The sequence below is a fragment of the Equus caballus genome, chromosome 9 (genome assembly GCF_041296265.1).
Source record: "Equus caballus isolate H_3958 breed thoroughbred chromosome 9, TB-T2T, whole genome shotgun sequence".
Classification (NCBI taxonomy): Eukaryota; Metazoa; Chordata; class Mammalia; order Perissodactyla; family Equidae; genus Equus; species Equus caballus.
In genome coordinates this window covers 97027851-97045396 of record NC_091692.1, presented here as the reverse complement: position 1 = coordinate 97045396, position 17546 = coordinate 97027851, and the positions used below count along the sequence as shown (strand labels likewise).

The 17546-nt window shown below is 60.5% G+C and overlaps 2 long non-coding RNA genes across 2 annotated transcripts; one reads left to right on the top strand and one right to left on the bottom strand.

The window, feature by feature from the left end:
• Positions 1-774: 774 nt before the first annotated feature.
• On the bottom strand, positions 775-2489 carry LOC138915653 (uncharacterized). The gene is made up of 2 exons (XR_011421750.1): positions 2397-2489; positions 775-1435 (listed from the first exon to the last, which is right to left on the bottom strand). It is a non-coding gene; the product is annotated as an uncharacterized lncRNA (long non-coding RNA).
• Positions 2490-5134: 2645 nt separating this feature from the next.
• On the top strand, positions 5135-6794 carry LOC111774895 (uncharacterized). The gene is made up of 3 exons (XR_011421749.1): positions 5135-5378; positions 5826-5916; positions 6083-6794. It is a non-coding gene; the product is annotated as an uncharacterized lncRNA (long non-coding RNA).
• Positions 6795-17546: the final 10752 nt, after the last annotated feature.

The following is a 17546-nucleotide window of genomic DNA, read 5'->3' as shown; positions in this document are numbered from 1 at the left end:
GACCAAGTCCAGGATCAAGGTCACTCCCAGCATGCCGATGGGGCCAGCCTGGAGCGTGGACCTCAATTGTGCATCTCATCAGGACCACGGCAGGGAGAGATGACGCCGAGCCCACCGGGTCTACCTCAGAGAACTCCGCCTGCATCGTCCTCACCTGTGCCATGCAGCAGCTCAGGTGGCCAGCTCTGGCCAGTGACTTGAGGCTGAGCCCATGGCACCAGGGCTGGGCAGAGTTCTGACGGGAGAAACACAGTCTCATGGGAGAAATGCAGTCTCACAGGAGAAACACAGTCCCACAGGGCACGTGGGGTACCCCCGGACACACGGAAGCTGGGATGTCAGGACATGAAATGGACCGGCAGGGTCACAGGGCTCCCAGTGAGGCCTTCGTCATGGGCCCCTGCCCTGGGGCCTCCCACCAGGCCCCCCTGTCGGCCCCGCTTGACCCAGGCTCACCAGCCACTCAGTGCTGCCGCTCGGAAAGGCAGCACCGGAGTGTTTCGTCCTGCGTGGGTTTGGTCTGTTTGTTTAGGAGGAGGAGGAGCTTCCAGGAGCAAGTCTGGATACAGCCCGTGAGTGTCCCCTCCCGGCCTCCCCCAGCGCCAGGCCGAGTGCTGTCATCAGTGTGTCCCCTTCGGTCGTCAAACTCCACGTTACTAAGAGAACTGCTTGCTCTCTTCATCTCGAACTTCCATCACCCAAGGACGGAACATTTAACAGAAACACATTTCTATGTGAATCCGTCCTGTTCCAGAATTGATCAGCACCAAATCCTGAATTTCTAAACTATTCTCAAATGGGTTCACATAGCCGCTTAATAGCCGTCTTAGTTTCCCATCTGTTTGAGTCTTAAGAAACGGGCAGAGGGGCCAGAAGGCCCTTGCAGGGTCTCCCACGGAGGCCGCGGCGTCAGTGCCTGGAAGGAAGGGTGCCGGCCAATGGCAGGGTGGATGGTGCGGTCAGTGAGAAGAGCCCGTCGCCGCGCAGTCACATGAGACTCAGACGGCTGCCCGAGATGTGCGGTCCGGTGGGGGTCCTCTTGTCCCCCTCGTCGGCTGCCTGGGCCTGTCCTTTAATTGTCCGCTGGCTCGCTCCAGCACCCTGTGGCCTGAGGGTGAAATGGGGCCTGGAGAGTCCCCTGCACGTCCAGGATGGGCCCACTGCTGCACAGCTTGGGCTGCGAACCCAGTGCTGTCGTCCGACGCAATGAGCTCGGGACCCAAACAGGAACCGAAGATGGTTGTGCGGGGCCTGGACGGTGTGGCCGGGTCAGCAGGATGCACAGGGCCACACCTGGAGCGAGTGTCAATGCCACCAGGACCCAGTGGACGCCCTGGCAGAGCCAGAAGCCCAGGGGATCCACCTGCAGGGACCTTTCCCCAGCGGTGTCTGGCCTCAGCGGGGTCTGGCAGGCCGCTGTCTTTCCCTGCTGTTCCTGTCTCGGGACGAAGGGGGCAGTCATGTGCAGGCCCAGGCAGGGACGGGGCTGACACCCATGGGCTGGTCTCTCGGGGAGCAAGAACCACAGGCCGGGCCCTGCCTGCTCGGAGTGAGGGCTCTTTCCTCTCAGTGTTCAGCTGACAAGTGGGGGCTGCAGAGCGGCCTCTTTGGGGCGCAGCCGTGTGGGTAAGAGAATGCTCACCGGGAGCAGAGATGAGTTTTACCAAATGCCCCGTCCCACAAGGGACTCATTGTCTGTGCCACCTGAGGCTGGCCAGTGGCGGGTCACAGCCATGAGCCAGGTGGGCTTGCCCTCCTCCCATGCCCGAGAAGGCCCGAACTCCCACAGTTCCTGTCCGGGCTCGGGGCGAAGGCCACACACCAACACCATGAGCACACTCAGCTTGGGGACCATGACAGTGGCAGTTGCCGGGACCCGAGGGACCCACCCATCGCCGGGCTGGGGCAGAGGCGGGTTGGTGGGGCCCCGTCCTGGTGCCAGGGACCGTGGAAGCTCAGGCACCCGTGTGCCGGGTCTAAGGAGGCCCAGGTGGACCTCCTCCCTTCCCCGTAGCGCCCTGCCCTCCCCGCCTGCTTCTGAGCCTTCTGCATCCTCATGTCCCCAGCCACTCCCATCGCCTCCAGGAACCAGCTTCCCAGCAGCTCCTTCACAAGCGAGATCAGAAACGAGGCCGGGAGGGCAGCTGGAAGTCGAGCGATCGCTGCCCAGTGTGCCCGCTGACGTCCCTGGCCCAGTGCCAGAGAAAGAGTGGTCACCTGGGAGGATGGCCACTTCCTGTGTGGGGGTGCTGACAGCGGTGTGACCTGAGCGCGTCCCCCCTGTGTGGCCAGGACAGCGTGCGATCAGCCCTGCTCCAGATGAACCAGCCCCGCTCCTCCCGGGACAGCCGTGCCTGCCACCCACCCCCACCCCTGCCCAGGCCCCTTTCTCACACCTGCATCCAGCACCACCATCCTTCCGATTGTCGGCTTTGTGGGTTTCACAGCCCCAGCTTCATGTTCAACATGATGGCAGCATGAATGGACAGCTGAGGAAACACAGGATGCAGTGAATGAACCTCTTCAGTCCCATACACCCCGGGCCCACCAACCCCATGGAGGCTGTGCCTGGCTAGGCGGATCCCTAGAACGTACCCTGGGCAAGACAGGGAGCAGGGACAGTCCTGCTGGTTGGATCACCAGGTGGACCGGTGGCCACTGGTGGAGGTGGCGGGCAGCAGTCACGGCGGGGTCAGGGACGGCCTTTCCCAACCACTAGCCACCCCTTCTGTCTTCCCACTCACCCGCCTCTGGCTGGGGCCCTGAGGGCAGGGCCGGGTGGCAGCACCTGCCTGCCCAGATCCGGCGGCCCCTGCCTGCTCATCGCAGGTGCTCCAAGGCTGTGACTGAGCAAACAAAGTCAGGAAGGACCAGAGAAAGAAGGAACCGGGGGAAGACTGGACTGACGGGATACAGTGCGGAAGGCTATGCGAACGCCTGACGCCCAGCTGAGGGCACCTTTGGGGACAGCTGTGGAGGACAGGGGATGGGGAGGGTCAGGGGACAGGGCAGCGTTTCCTGCCCACACCTGGGCGCAGATCGGGCCCTTAGAACTGACTGGTCCCAGGTGAGGTCATAAGGGGGTGACGGCACCCCCAGAGGGGCGAGGCCCCACCCTGGACCACTGCCCCAGCCCTCAGGGCGCGGACTCCATGCTGCGTCGTCAGCTGCGTGCTGTCTGGTGACAAAGATCTGTGCCTGACCAACCTCTAGTCATCTCCGGAACCTCCTCCGGGGCCCAGCTGTGCCCTTCCTTGTAAATCCAGTTTTAGAGAGAACCCCAGCCCTGGATATCTGATCCGGTTCCTCGTCCCCCACCCCCCAGGTGAGGTCTGACCATCCTGCTGCCTTCAGCAAGAATCCTGTCAAATTGGTTTACCCGGAACCGCCCCCAGGTTTCCTCTCAGTACTTTCCACGCCCCGCCCCCACTGCTCCTTGGCTGTCAGCCCCGCTGCCCCTGCTGTATTCAGGGTCCAGCCCCAGCTCTCGCCCGCTGCAGCGGGACCTGCACCCACTGTGACAGCCCCAGCCTCCCCCGAGTGAGCCTCACTGGGCTGGAACAAGTGTTGCTGGATTCTCCTCTTTAAGGCTGGTTCCCCTGAGGACAGGTTCCTGGGCACCAGGGCCCAGTGAGAACGTGTCAGCCAGTGGGCTCTGAAAACAAGAAGAAAGGAGGGGGCTGAGCGGAGGAGCTGGGTGGGGAGGGGTCCGGGTCTGCGCTGTGAGGGGAAGGGCCCCCACACTCTGCCTGCGGCCCTACAAGGCGGGGGAGATTCGGGAAATGAAACTCCATGGGGCCCAAGCACATCTAAACCCCCTGGTAGACCCCGTGGGCCCATCACAGGGACAGTCAACGGTCCCAAGGGACTCAGCCACGGGAGAAAGACGCCCTGTTGGAGGCAGCCTGGCAGTAGCTGAGGACGTCAGTCTCCAAAACCCAATGCAACCTTGCAGTGGGCGGCAGCCCCGGGCAGAAGGAAAGGAGCCACGTGTGGTTCTGGGTGGAGTGGACGAGAGGAGCTGCATGCGACCCCAGGTGGAGCTGAGGAGAAGAGCAGCATGCAGACAAGGGTGAGGCCCTGTGCAGCCCAGGCTCTCAGGCTCCAGCTGCTCTGCAGGGGCCCAGACCTTCCCAGGTCCTGGAGGCAGCACAGCCCGGTGCCCCGCGGTGGACAGAGCCGTGGCCGGTGGGACAAGCATGCCCGCAGTCCCTCAGGGCCAAGAGGCCGCCTGGGTAGAGGTGCCCACCGACGCTCAGGCTCTCCTCCCTCCTCCTTGGCCTCCCACACCCCATCACACAGGGGAGCGGGAAAGTTGTTACCGCGCCAGGTTCGTTTTTGCCTGCCACCCAGCTGCAAAGCCAAACACCCAGACGAGGAGATTGCAGCAGAGAGAGAGTTTACTCACAAGGCAACCATGTGAGGAAGCGAGAGCGTGAGCCTCAGATTCGCTTCCTCGAAAATGGGGACTCAGGGACATTTATGGGATGGCGGGCAAGGTGGTCTGAAATGTGGAGAGAGGTGATTGGAGGTGAGGAGAGGGGAGGGAATTGTCGATCTGTGCAAGCACAGTCAGACTCCACGCCTCTTCACAGGACCCATGCCCACAAAATAGTGGCATTAGCGGGACCTGAGGTGGAGTTTTTAGTCTCTTGATGTCAAAATGTCGCCTGTTGGACATCTGCGCGGGCCCAGTTGATGGGGTTGGTGGTCTCAACCGGCCTGAAGTGGACAAAGGGGTTCTAATTGCTGAAGAACAGCTCACACGCCCATTACCACGGTGACCCAGGCTCCAGGGAGCTGTCATCCACAGGAGCCTAGTGGGAGTCAGCGTATTGCCTAAGCGGCCAGTTAACAATGGGCGGGTCAAACAGCTAAAAGCTGTAATTGCAAAAACTCAGTAATTGCAAAAAGGAAAAAAACCTTTAGTTCCTAGCTACTTAATCATCAATGGCTAACTGCTTGCTGGTTTCAAAGTCACTCCAAGCCCTGGAGAAAGAATGCAAAGATTCAACAGTCGGTGCAGTGACCTGATCCCCTGTTCCTCCTCCTCCTCCTTCCTCCTCTTCCCCCTTCGTCTCCCCCCCCCCTCCTCCCCCCACTTGGCCCTTGAGCGGTACTTTCCTGGGTTCCTGCTGCCGCCTGGCTCAGGACGTTCACCCACTGGGCTGCCTTTGCTTCACCTCATTGTCCACACATCACCTGCTCTCCAGCTCCAATGATCCCTCCTCCCCCTTGAAGCCCTCCGGCCCTCTCCTCCACCTCCAGCATCAGACCACTTCCTGCTACCCCTCAGGGAAGGAACGTCTCTGTTTCAGCCATCCGAGTGCCCCTGAGGCAGGGACGCAACCTGATCCCAAGTCCCCAGGGCGCCAACGGTAGGGGGGAGCCCTGCTGCACACGGTCTGTCACAGGGCGAGAAGGGCCATCAGAGCTGACCTGGGCTGAGGCTGCCCAGGGGGTGGACAGGCAGGGGAGATGCAGTCCCTGCCCGGCTTCTGCTCCAGTAGGAGGTGGCTAGAGGCTGAGGTTGCCGTCCTCAGGGAGCCCAGGGGACCCTGCCCAGAGCAGGAGCTGCTGAGGAGGGGCTGGGAGTCCCCTACACCCTCCCGTCCCGGGCTGACTCTTCTCAAAGGGCCCAGCTCCCTGCAGCCTGGCGGAGGGGAGGGGCTGGGAGGAGGGTCCCGAGAGAACCAGGATCTGAAGGGCATGGAATGAGGAGGGTCCAGGGAGGCGGGACCACCGAGGGGAGGGGAGCTGTGGCTCAGGGAGTCCGGGATGTGCTGGGGTGAAGCCTCCTTCTCTGCTCCACCCCACCCCCTCAGGCTGAGCCGTCTGGCATCATGGAGGGGCTGGTTCTAGGCCTCTGGGCTTTGCTGGTGTCTGTGGAGTTTGGTGGAGGCTCAGCAAAGCCAGGTAAGGGGCGAGCTGGGCGAGACCGCGCCTCTAGTGGGCTGCAGGGCGCTCCGGCGGGGCGCTGGGGCTCTTTGCGCCGCATTTCTTACACGCGCCTTCAGAGGCGCACCTCGCGCCCGGGTCAGGTGCGCAGCCAGCTCCACCCAGGCCTGTGGCTGCCCCACAGGTCTGAACCTGAGCTGCTACCAGTGCTTCAAAGTCTCCAGCCCGGCGTCGTGCGAGCCCGCCGTGTGCAACTCCACAGACCAGGTCTGCGTCTCCAACGAGGTGTTCGTCAACCTTGGTGAGTCCCTGGGCGCCCAGGGAAGGGGCTGGTGCCGCAGCCTCTGGGGCCCGGCCTGGACCCTTGGGCTCTTCGCAGGGCCGGGCCGGGGCCGGGGCGCCCTGAGACCCATCGCTCTGACAGCACCTCGTGCTCTCTCCTCTCACTGGACCCCAGGCGGAATGGCCGCGGACTCTGAATTTGGGCTGCTCCTTCTCCTCCTGTTGAGGTCTGGTTCTTAAGTGTCACGCCTCTAGGGACAGCCAGCAGGGCAGCAGCTCTGGTGTCACTGAACTTACAGGGAGGGCAGGACAGCCAGAGAGGTGGCAGTGGAGAGGAGGGTCAGCCAAGCAGGCTGCACCTGGGCCACCTGGTGTCCCATGGCTGCCCACCTGGCCCCATGTCCACGTGGCTGACTGTGGGGCTGAAGAGATAAGACTTCACTTAAAAACAAGCCTTAGAGAAGATCATAAAGTAAAACCTGAACACATTCCCCAGCCGCACTGAAATGTCACCCAGCAAACCTCCAGCGATGCTGTGAAATGATACAGATGTCTAGAGAGAGCCGGAGCTGGAGAGACCCATCTGTTCTCCCGAGAAGTCGCGATCACAGTTGACAGATGACGAGCCTGGGTCCCACTTCTCTGCACCTTGTTGTGGATGGCTGCTGGGTGGAGGGAGGGGTGAAAGAGGGGGTGTGTGCAGGGGCCGGAGAGGGGAGGTCCTGGAGTGCTAGGGCCAGGGGCTTGGGCAACCACGGGCACTTGGAGAGCAGGGTGGAAATCCCTGGGGAAGTTAGTGCTCTGATCGCAACTCGGGTGGTGACACACGTTTGGAAGAAGAGCCAGGAGTAAATGAGGGCCACAACTGCCCCACCCGAATCACAGCTGGAGAGCGTCCTACAAAGACGAGCTGACTGGTCTAGGTCAGACCCCTGCGCTCTGGACGGGGACACCACCCACCTGCCTGCCCTGCCCGGGCAATAAGGACCACATCCTGCTCTGACTGCAGCCTCTGCTCCTGCTGGCCTGGCCAGATGAACCAATGGGCATCCTTGCTCTGGGTCCTCACGGTCCCTGAGGACCCTGGCTGCTGTTCAGAGAGCTGCGAGCTGACCCAGCTTGGAGGGGCCCTCTGCTGTCCAGTGGGGGAAGCCAGGGCACAGAGTCGTCAGGACTTGTCGGAGGTCCCATGGAAAAGGCAGCCAGAGCTGGGAACAGGACCGACGCCTGGGTTCCCCAGTTCTGCTTCCAGCCCCAACCTACGTGTACCCCTCTGTGTCTCCCGAACTCACTCAGCGATGCCGCTGAGCCTGCTGTTGCTTCTGCAGAGTTGCTCTCCAGTGGGCTGGTGGACTTCCCCAGAGATGCTGCGAGGGGGCCAAGGGGCCAGGATCCTCTGTTACCTGGACCTCTGGATGCTCAGAGTTCCCGCCTTCAGGGCTTCTGGGGCCCTCAACAGAAAGCAGCCACAGGCCCTGCATCTGAGCAGCTTCCTTGCTGAGTCTGTGTGTGGGCTCCCTGTGCCGGCAGAGGGAGGGGTGCCTGGCAAGCTGGTGCTTCCCAAAGAGCTAGCCGGGGAGGTGCTGTCAGCCCCACACCAGGCCCACTCCAGGGTGGCTGTGGTGTGGCAGGTCAGGCAGGAACAGCCTTGGCCTCTGACCAGCTGGGTCTCCCTAACCCAGGTGCTGGGGTGTTAGGAGCGCATCTCTGCCACAGGGAGTTGCTTTCAGCCCACGTCTTGCAAAAAGAACACCTGCTACTCCCAGACCACCTGGAACAGAGAGTGCCTCCCTCCTGGTGGGTAGGTGGCCGAGGCGCCCCTGTGGAGCACACAGGCCTGGCACTCTGTCCTCTAGCAGGAGGGCAGGGAGTGGCTGGAGAGATCAGAGGAGTCTGAGAAGCACCCCCTTTCCAGTGATGCATCAGGGAACTGCTGTAACCGCCTGGTCCTCAGTCTGCTTCTTCCAAAATGGGAACCGGCCTGTCGAATCCATCCTGAGGTCCCTAGGAGGAGGGAATGCGAGGGTCCATGTGGGACACGCAACACTCTGTGTGGCACAGGAAACACTCAAATTGGACATTTGTTATAATTATTGAACGGAGGGTAAAGGCTGCCCAGAAAGGAAGACAGAAAGTGGGGGAGAGGAGGCAAACTCTGATCCTAGTTACACTGAGCCCTGACCCTGCTCACACTCTGAGCCCTGACCCCACTTAGCTCTTGTGTGCATTCCTATAAGGTGGGAGAATAATGTGGAAGGGCCAGGACAGGCTGTTGGGAGACCTGGGCTTGCTCAGAGGGACAAGGAGTGGATTTCCCAGGTCTCAGTAAATAGCCCTCTGCCCTGTGTTTTCCCCCAGGCAGGAGGAAGCGATAGTCGTGAATTATGTGCTTACATCTGCCCTGGCTTCCAGGAGAGTCTGACCTGCCCCACGGCCTCCTGTTGTAATATAGATCTCTGCGCCAGTGCCATCGCCAGCATCTGGGTGCCCATCTCAGCAGCTGGCAGTGGGACCAGCCTCAGGAATGCTCAAGAGTTGCAGAATTAGGAGTTTGGAGCCAGGTCCCATGGAGCCACCGACATGCTGTGTGACCTCAGGCCTGATGCTTCTCCTTTCCGAGCCCCACCTCCCGCTGGAGAGATGCCAGGAGAGACTGGGCACAATGAGACTTGGGGAAGTATCTGCTGGGGATCCTTGCTGCTGTCCAGGGTACTGTATTCTGCTGGTCTCCCGGGGCTGTCACAGTTAGGTGGCTCTGGGAGGTAATAAATGTGTCCTAGGCCCCTCTGCTGGCCTCGCCCCTCCAGGCCCAGATTCACAGCCTTGGTCAGTTTCTTGTTCCCCTGAACCGTGTATCTGTTTTATAAAAAGCAGTTTTTAATCAACTCCTCACTGGGGTGTAGCTGGCTCTCCCCCTGATCTGAAGCCCCTGAAGCGGCACCTCCCCAAGGGGACCCCGCAGACAGGCACGTGAGCAGGGAGCCTGCGCTGACACTTCCGTGAAGAAACGGGGGCTTCCCACCACAGGCTCCGTTTATGAGACATCCTCCGCCTTCCCACAGGGTGGGGCTCCGTGGCGTCCGCTCTCCTCCGGGTCTTCCCCGCTCCCACCTCTCACAACCTCTCCCGCAGCCCTACACTAGGCTGTGGGTGCCCTCTGACCCTAAGTGCATACCAGGGCCTTGTTCTCAACAAAGCCAGAGCTCTTCCTCAGCCATGCCTCCAGCCCAGGAGGTGAGGACGCCCCACTGTGGGGAAAGGGGGCTTGGTGGCTGCTGCCTCAGCAGCCTCCCGCGGCCTGGAGTACACACGGCTCCTTGAGACTGAACCATCCCTTTCAGGCCACGATGGTCCTGGGAACTGCACCTGTGGCTGAGACAGGATGCCTCTTCTGCCTGAGTGCCTGGTGGGGGGCGGCACTGGGGGGGGGCGGACAGGACGTGTTGGGGTGGGGGGATGTGCGGCATCTCTGGTTGTCAGGACCCGTCGCCAGGTGAGGAGACGGGTAGATTCAAGGTGCCCGGTGTCCGGCAGCCCCCATCAGTGTGTGTGCAGCCAGGCAGTTGGAATAGTGTGTCCACTGCACAGTGCTAGACACAGGCCGACGGGCTGGCCAGCTGGTGAAGGCCTGGCCGTCAGAGCTGAGTCGGGTCATGAGCAGGCACGGGGCAGTCCCGCCTGCAGGGACGCTCAGGCGGTTCCTACAGGGATGGGTGCACGTTGAACAGCGCTTCCCGTGGCGGTCCCAGCCCCCCTTCCACACAATTACCATCTGACACAGTGCCCAGAGGGACACCACTGCCGTGACCAATGCCTGCCAACCCTGCCCTCTGCCCTGCACCTGGAATGGCCCTTGTGAGTTTCTCCCCAGGCTGTGGGGTCCCTAAAGCCTGTGTCCCTAGTAGCCAGGTCAGGGAGTGTGCTGGTATGACCCAGTGGGTATTGTGGGCATTGGTGGGGAGTGTGTGAGGCCATTGTGAGGATGTGCAAGGGGAACAGCCAGACAGGACACACCCTGCTGCCAGGCCCCTCCTGCCCGAGCTCCCCACCCCACCAGGCTGCAAGCTGCCCTCAGCCCAGGACCCCGAGCGTGACCAGATGTGAGGGTGCCTCGTGCCCCACAGTTCTAGCTCCCGGCATGGGCTCCTGGCTTACTGGTCCTCTCCGTCCACCCAGCGTGGTGGAAAGAGGCAGGGGGCGGGACAAGGGGACATCCTGTGGGACTCAGAGAGCCCAGAGCTGGGCTAACTGCCCTTGTGGCAATCAGAGAATGGAGCAGGGGCCACCGCCTCGTGTGGCTGGTGGAAGTGGACGCGCTGCCTGGTCGAGGGGAGGACTCCCAGGTAGTGAGTGCTCTTTCTTCTCTGCTCTCGAGGGAGCCGCGAGCCTGGTCTGCCCCACCCTGTCCCAGCATCTGGGCCCTGGGTGGGAGGAAGGGCCAGGGAGTCCTGCTCCCCGTCTTGAAGAGGTGGCCAGGAGGATGCCGCCCCAGGGTCTCTAGGGAGGGCCCTCCTATGCCCTCCCATCTTCCTGCCATGGCCCCACCCATGAGCGAGCAGGACCCCGAGGTCCACGGGCTCACGGTTCTCTGCAGGTGAGGACTCGGGGTCGAGGTGTTATGCATGATGTGTGTGCTCCCCGCAGCTGGCGTGTCTGCTGCCAAGGGTGTGATGGATCTGCTCTCATTCCCTGTGGACTCCCAGAGCCCACCTGTCTGTGGCTGCGGCCAGCGTTCAAGGAGCAGACAGAGGTGCCCCTTGTATCTCACACTGCCTGGAGTCTGACATAGCTGCCTGGCCGTCCCTTTGTGCAGGCTGGTGATTGTCACGCCAGCTTGAGCTAATGGGTGAACCAGGGGCCAGGGGTCAGCCACACACATCCTTCCTGCTTTGCACTGGGGTCTCTGTCAGGCTGGGACAGACAAGTGTGTGTGTCTTGTCACTTCTTAATTCTTTCCTTCCACCACCAGGGTTGCTAGCCAGTTAGAGATGGATGGAGTGTAAGACGGTAGGAGAGGCTGTTGAATCTCGCTGTCCTATGCTGAACTCAACTCAGCTCTCCAAATCAGGCAAGACTTTAGACCTGACACTTTCTCCCGCCCCCCTCTGCTGGCCCCACTCTTTCCCCGGGCAAATTACCTTAGGATGCGGTGTTATTGTGTAGGGGGTCTAGATAGGCAGACTTTGGAGCATTGCTGGGGAAGTTAGCCTCTTGGAGCCTCATTGTCCATGGCTGGGGAGGAAGGCCATGCCTGGGAGGTTGGACCACCCACTGTGCGTCCTGCTTGCCACATGGGACTTGGGCTGAATGGTTAAAGATTCTTACAGATTCGGAGGGTTCTAGTGCCTGCATCTCACCTACTCGGAGTAATTTCTTGGACTCTTTATCTTTCAGATTTCACTATGAAGAGTTGTCAGCCTGATAGCATTTGACAAGTATCAATTTAGGGTCTCTGATGGCAAGGTCCTGCAGGAATGGACCACAACGGGAGCTTGAGACCCGCAGTGGGTCAGCATTTTGAAATGGGAATGGCAGGCTCCCTACTTTCACTGTTGTTCGTTTTCATTTGTTCCTCACTGTGGGATAGGCACGTTATACCTTCTTTCCATCCTTCATCTTACAGACTCCTCACGTCCACTGTAAGAGGCAGGTGGTACGAACTCTGTTAGCTGTGAAGTTAGGAAGCAGACCCCACAACCCCCTCACTTCTGACACCAGCTGCAGAGTCTGGGTCCCTAAGACCACCCTCAGGTTTAATAATTCTCTAGAAGGGCTCCCAGAGCTCATGAGAGCTGTCACACTTATGGTTAATTTCAGGGAAAGGAAGCAGACTGGCCTCAGCCATGGAAGAGGTGCACAGGACGGGGCCCAGGAGTGCCCGGACACGGAGCTCCCAGTTGTCCTCTCCCCATGGACTCCTGGGCAGCCTTAGCTCCCCTGGCAGCGATGTGACAGCATGCACGGAGTGTGGCCAACCAGGGAAGCCCCCAGCCTGTGTGCAGGGTCTTTATCGGGGCCTCTGTCACGTAGACCTCATTGGCTGCCCACACAGCTGACCTCAGTCTCCAGCCCCCCAGGAAGTTGAGCTGATATTGTGTGGCCCAAGGTCCCAGGAAAACAGGGACACTGGACACAAGTCCAAGGGCTTGGCGTCGACCTCCCAGAGCTGAGGGCAGAGACCAGAGCCCCTTTGGGTAAGGTGAAGTTCTTTACTCACAAAGGCCCACACACATCACGGGGTTGCACATGTGTTCCTCCTGTCCCCATTGTGCACAAGCGGCCTCCTTCCTTGTCCCGACACGGGATCCACAGGGCCTCAGCTTGGAGCTCAATGGGACCAACATTCTGTATCCTGGTGACAGCATGCCCCCCTTGGGGACCGCGACCTCCAACACCTCAGATCCTGGAGGTGTGGGTACAGAGCACAAAGCACCGCATGGATCATTGGGAGTGGTGGTGAGTGAGGCCCTGCTGTTTCTGCCCCTTGGTTCCTGGACCTTCCAGGGTAGAGCACCAAGACAGCACTGGGACACATACTTCCCAGTATCTCCTCTGAGCTGGTGCTCCTGCCCTGCCTTTAGTCAGCTGTTCCAGATTTCCATGCAGCATGTGACATGACCAGTGCATGCCACAGTCACAGGTCTACCCTGCTCCTCCTTTGCTGCTAGGCTGTGATGGGCTGAGTTGTGTCCTCCAAAATCCATATGGTGATCCTAACCCCCAGGACTTCAGCATATAACTGATTTGGAGATGGGGCCTTTGCAGAGGTGATTAAGGTAGAATGAGGCCACTAGGGTGGCCCTGATCCAGTCTGACTGGCGTCTTTATAAGAAGAGGTTAGGACACAGACACGCACAGAGGGACGACCATGTGAGGACACAGCCGTCTACAAACCAGGGAGAGAGGACTCAGGAGGAACCAGCCCTACTGACACCTGGGTCTCAGACTTCCAGCCTCCAGGACTGGGAGACAGTTGGCTTCTGTGTTGAAGCGCCCAGGCCGTGGGGCTTGCCACGGCAGCCCGAGCTGCCGAGTACACAGACCTTGTAAGTTCCTTTTCCACAAAAAGCAGAATGACAATGGCGCCTGGTTCTTGGGGATGGTTTCAGGTCCAAACGAGACAAGGTGGTGAACGACCTGCCCCCAGTTACTTCTCCTTTGACCTTTAGCAGGGTCTTTGGAAGGGCCCCGCTTCTCCCAGCAGTGTAGGGGGCAGCCTGACTCAGGGTCGGTGCCCGGGGTCCATGCAGAACACCCTCCCCCCTTCCACAGCCACCCTTGGCTTTGCAGCCGGGTTGTGAATCAAAAAGACACCCATCACGGGGGAGCCCGTGGATGCAGACGTGGCTCGGCATGGGGGGCACGTACCTCCAGTTCCTTATGGTCAAAAGGCTTCAGTAAGTGTTGGGGAATGAGCTCATTAAACCCTTTCTGAAGAGCTAAGAACCCCCAACCACAAGGTTGAGTTCTGGTTGATGGAGTCCAGGGAAGCATCGCGCCTGGGAGAGGCCAGCCCTGCCCAGGGTCCTTCCTCTGGTCCCTGAGAAGCTGCAGCAGAAGCTGCTGGGGGCTTTGTCCCCGTTGCCTAAGAAGGAGGAGGAGGCTACCAGGCCGCCTAGTGCTCTGGCCTGCCCAAATCCTTGCCCCCTGGCCTGTGGCTGCCCTGGCTTTCTCCCCAGAGGGCCACCTGACCCATGCCTCCTCTGACACTCCGAGCACTTCCTGTCTGGCCACCCCAGTTCCACAATAATTGTACGCTTTGCGGTTTTGTTTAATGGTTCTACAAGGCGAGAGGAGTTGTTCCCCAAACAGAGGTTGGAATCCCACAAGAGTGAGCACATGCGCTCCCACTCTCCACAGCCTGCAGGCCACGGGGTCACGGGCCACGGGCCACAGCGGAGCATGTGGCTGGGTTTCAGTTCTGGTTCTCTCAAAGCAGACCCTGAGATGAGGGCTCACCTGCATGACATTTATTCCAGAGGCACTCCTGGGGATGGGGTGAGGGGGTGAGGGAGCTGGACAGGGACGAGAGACTGCACAGCGAGGGCAGGGCACAGCCTGACGCCCCAGGGCTCTGGACAGGGACGAGAGACTGCACGGCGAGGGCAGGGCACAGCCTGGCGCCCCAGGGCTCTGGCGTGTAAGCGAGGCCCGAAGTTCTCCACTCCACCACTGCCTGGCCAGGGTCCAGGGGAAGAGAATGTCTCCTCTGCGCAACGGGGCAAGCAGCTCCTCCAAGGAGAAGGCAGGGCTGGCACTGATGACGGAAGACCCAGGGAGGGCACCCAGACACAGCAAGACCCCGAGGGCTCAGGGCAGACCACCAGCAGGCTCCTTTGTGTCGGGGCGTTGGCGTGGGGTGCCTGGTCAGCCTTGCAGACTTAGTTTGAGTAGATGAGGGCCTCTGATCAGAGGGCTCCCAGGAGACTGACAGCCATGCCCGGGTCTTGGCCTACTTGTGCTCCGTCTTTAGTTCGTGTCGCCCACGCACAACCGGACGGAGACAGGTGCTTGGGGGTCCGGGCCCTGAGTTGTGCTGCCTCACCCATCTCTCACATCTCTGGGTCACAGAAAGACCCTCAGCGGGGTGACCAGGCCCCTGGCCCCATCACTCAGGGCGGTGCTGCAGCAGTCAGGGTGGAGGTGCATGGGCACCTCCTGGACGGAAGTCTGGGCCTGGAAGGGTACGAGCTCATCGCAGGGGCCCACGCACCCCTTTGCTGCCTCGGTGTACTCCCTGCCTTGGCTTTTGATGCCTGTCACATGGAAGAAACATCCAGAGGCTGTGGGGTCCGCTGGCGGCACCCAGACCTTCCTCCTGACCCTGAAGTGGACCCACCCTGGAGCTAAGTCCTGAGAGCCCATGGGCCTCCTCCCCTCCTTGGCACGTGTCCAACAGTGCCCAGAGGGCGGGGCTGGGCTTCAGAGCCCCGACTGGACCCGAGGTCAAGGAGCATCCATGCAGCCCGCTCTGGCGTCTGCTATGGAGCCACATTTGGACCCCTGGGGAGTCAGCCCCAGTGATTCTTTCTGACTTCAGGCTTTCCTCATAGAGCCAGGCTTGCCACCTTCCCAGGAGGGCAAGTAACCCCACCCCCTCTCCCTGTATCCCCATCCCCACCCTGCACCCCCAACCTTGCCTAGCATCTCAGGCCCCACTTCGCCTTCTCGGCTTCTAGGAGGACCTTGCCCGGCAGGAGGAGGGTGGTGAGGGATTTATTACATGTGAAATGCAGACTGGGGAATTGTCCAGGCAGTCTGTTGGTCCGGAGCACGTGTCACCATTGACGTTAGTGCAGTTGTGGCATTTTAAGGCTCAGGCTGTCGGGGGCGGGGGAGCACAGAAGGGAGGTCAGCATCGGTCCCCCAGTGGTGTGGAAGCCCAGATTCCTGGCGGTGACGGGGAAAGGAGCCAGGTCCTGACCTGCAGCCCAAGTTCCAGAAGCCTGGAGAGACGTAGGCAAAGGATCGAGGCTGCTCCAGGGAGGGGGCAGGGTGGGCGGGGGAGCTTGGGAAAGACCACCTGGGGGAGGGGTCGCCAGGGCCCTGGAGGAGGAGATCAGGTGAGCCCAGTGGGGGGTCAGAAAGTAAACTGGAGGACATGTGGCTAGGAGTGGACAAGATGAGGCTGGGAAGTGGGGTGCCCCCCGAGTCTCACCTCACCCCTTCTCCCGGCACAGCCGTGCAGCCAACAGAGCCACAGCCTTCATCTTGGCGCCTGCCACCCTCTGGGATTGCTTGGGGCTGGACGGCGGGAGGACCATACATAGCTGCTGTCTCCGACTCCCCCTTGGTGCGGATGCTTGGGCCCTCTGCTCTTCTGGCACCTAGGGCCCCTCGTTTGTGCTGCCACTATCTCTACCACACCTCTTGCATCCTACACGCCCTCCCCTCCATTCCTCAGCAGCTGCCCCCAGGCAGGCACACCCCATGCATCGAAGGGCCCCTATGGGTTGTTCAGAAGGAACGTAATCAAGATAGCACCTGGCAGGCTTCCAGAGTCTTCCACTGAGGAATGACTAATTCCTTCCAGGGGTCTTTAGGGTGAAGGAAGTTGGAAGGAAGTGACAGCCCAAAGCAGCCTATCACAAATGTGAAAGATCTTTGAAGTCTCTATTTTTATCTTAAAACTGCGTGTGTATGTTGCCTCTCTCTCCACAAGATGCTCATGCTTGGCTTAATAAGAAAACAATGCTTTAAAGCAGCATCAAGTAAAATTGTTGCTCAGAAAAGTTGCACACTATCGCTTTGGTGGCTTTGCAGACCCTTGGCCCCTCACCCAGAAGCCCTGAAGCCCAAACCCCAGAGGTTCCGGCAAAGCCCAGGTGCCCGTGGCATCTCACAGGTGAGAATCCAGCACCCAGCATGTGGCTCACCAGGTGTGTGACCTCAGGGGGGGAGCGCAGTCTCTCCTGGCCTCTGTAAGATGAGACAAACATTCATAGACCTCTGGTAAGTGGAGGCTCAGAGACTGGGAGCTCGGGGACCCGGGGTCTTCGGGCCGTGTGTGGTACATATGGAAGAGCGAGTCTGGAGAAGTGAACAGAGTGGCAGACATTCTGCACTTGGTAAGGGATCTGAATGTCATCGCCCAGACAGGTGGGTGGGACCTCAGCTAAGTGGTCAGAGTTATACTTTGGGCCCATCACTTAGATCTTGTCAGAGAGTGGAATTACAACAGAGGGGAGGTGTGAGGTGAGGTCAGGGCATCAAGGATGATGTCCCAACTGGATGCTGGCGACTGAGGTCTTGCATGAGTGGAAAGAGAGATGGGGCAGGTGTGCGGTGCCTGTGCAGGATGGGCAGTCACCTCTGGGGTGACAGTGTCTCACAAGGAGTCTGTGCAGACCCCTTTGCAGAGAGCGGCAGATGACTCCCGGGATCACTGCCTGCCCATGATGGACGGAAGCAGGCTCGGGAGGCCCAGCCCACCCCCTCCCCACTTGCCGGATGGCTCCTGTAGAAGCCCTGGGCACGAGGGAGTCTCCTGAGACTCCCCTTTTTCTGTTCCCCCTCCCCTGAACTCCCCAGGTGGGCGTGTGGGGCGCCGCTGCTCAGCGCTCTTCAGTTAAGTGGGGCCCTTGCCATGTCTGAAAAGCTAAGTTCTTTCCATCCTGCAGCCACTTGTACATGGCTCGAGTTGCCGCCAGGGAAGAGCTTCCTGAAATCACAGGCTTCCAGAAGTCCCTGCTCTTGTGAGGGGGTCAGCAGCATCGGCAAGGCCACCCCCTAACTGGAGCCTGCGGGGACGGGGATGGTGGGGAGAGCGGAGGCTGCCCAGGGAGGGCCCCGAGGAGGCTTTCTGCTTCCAGATTCCTAGGTCCTGGGAGGCCCATCACTCAGCTCCCCACCCCCAGGGTCCAAGG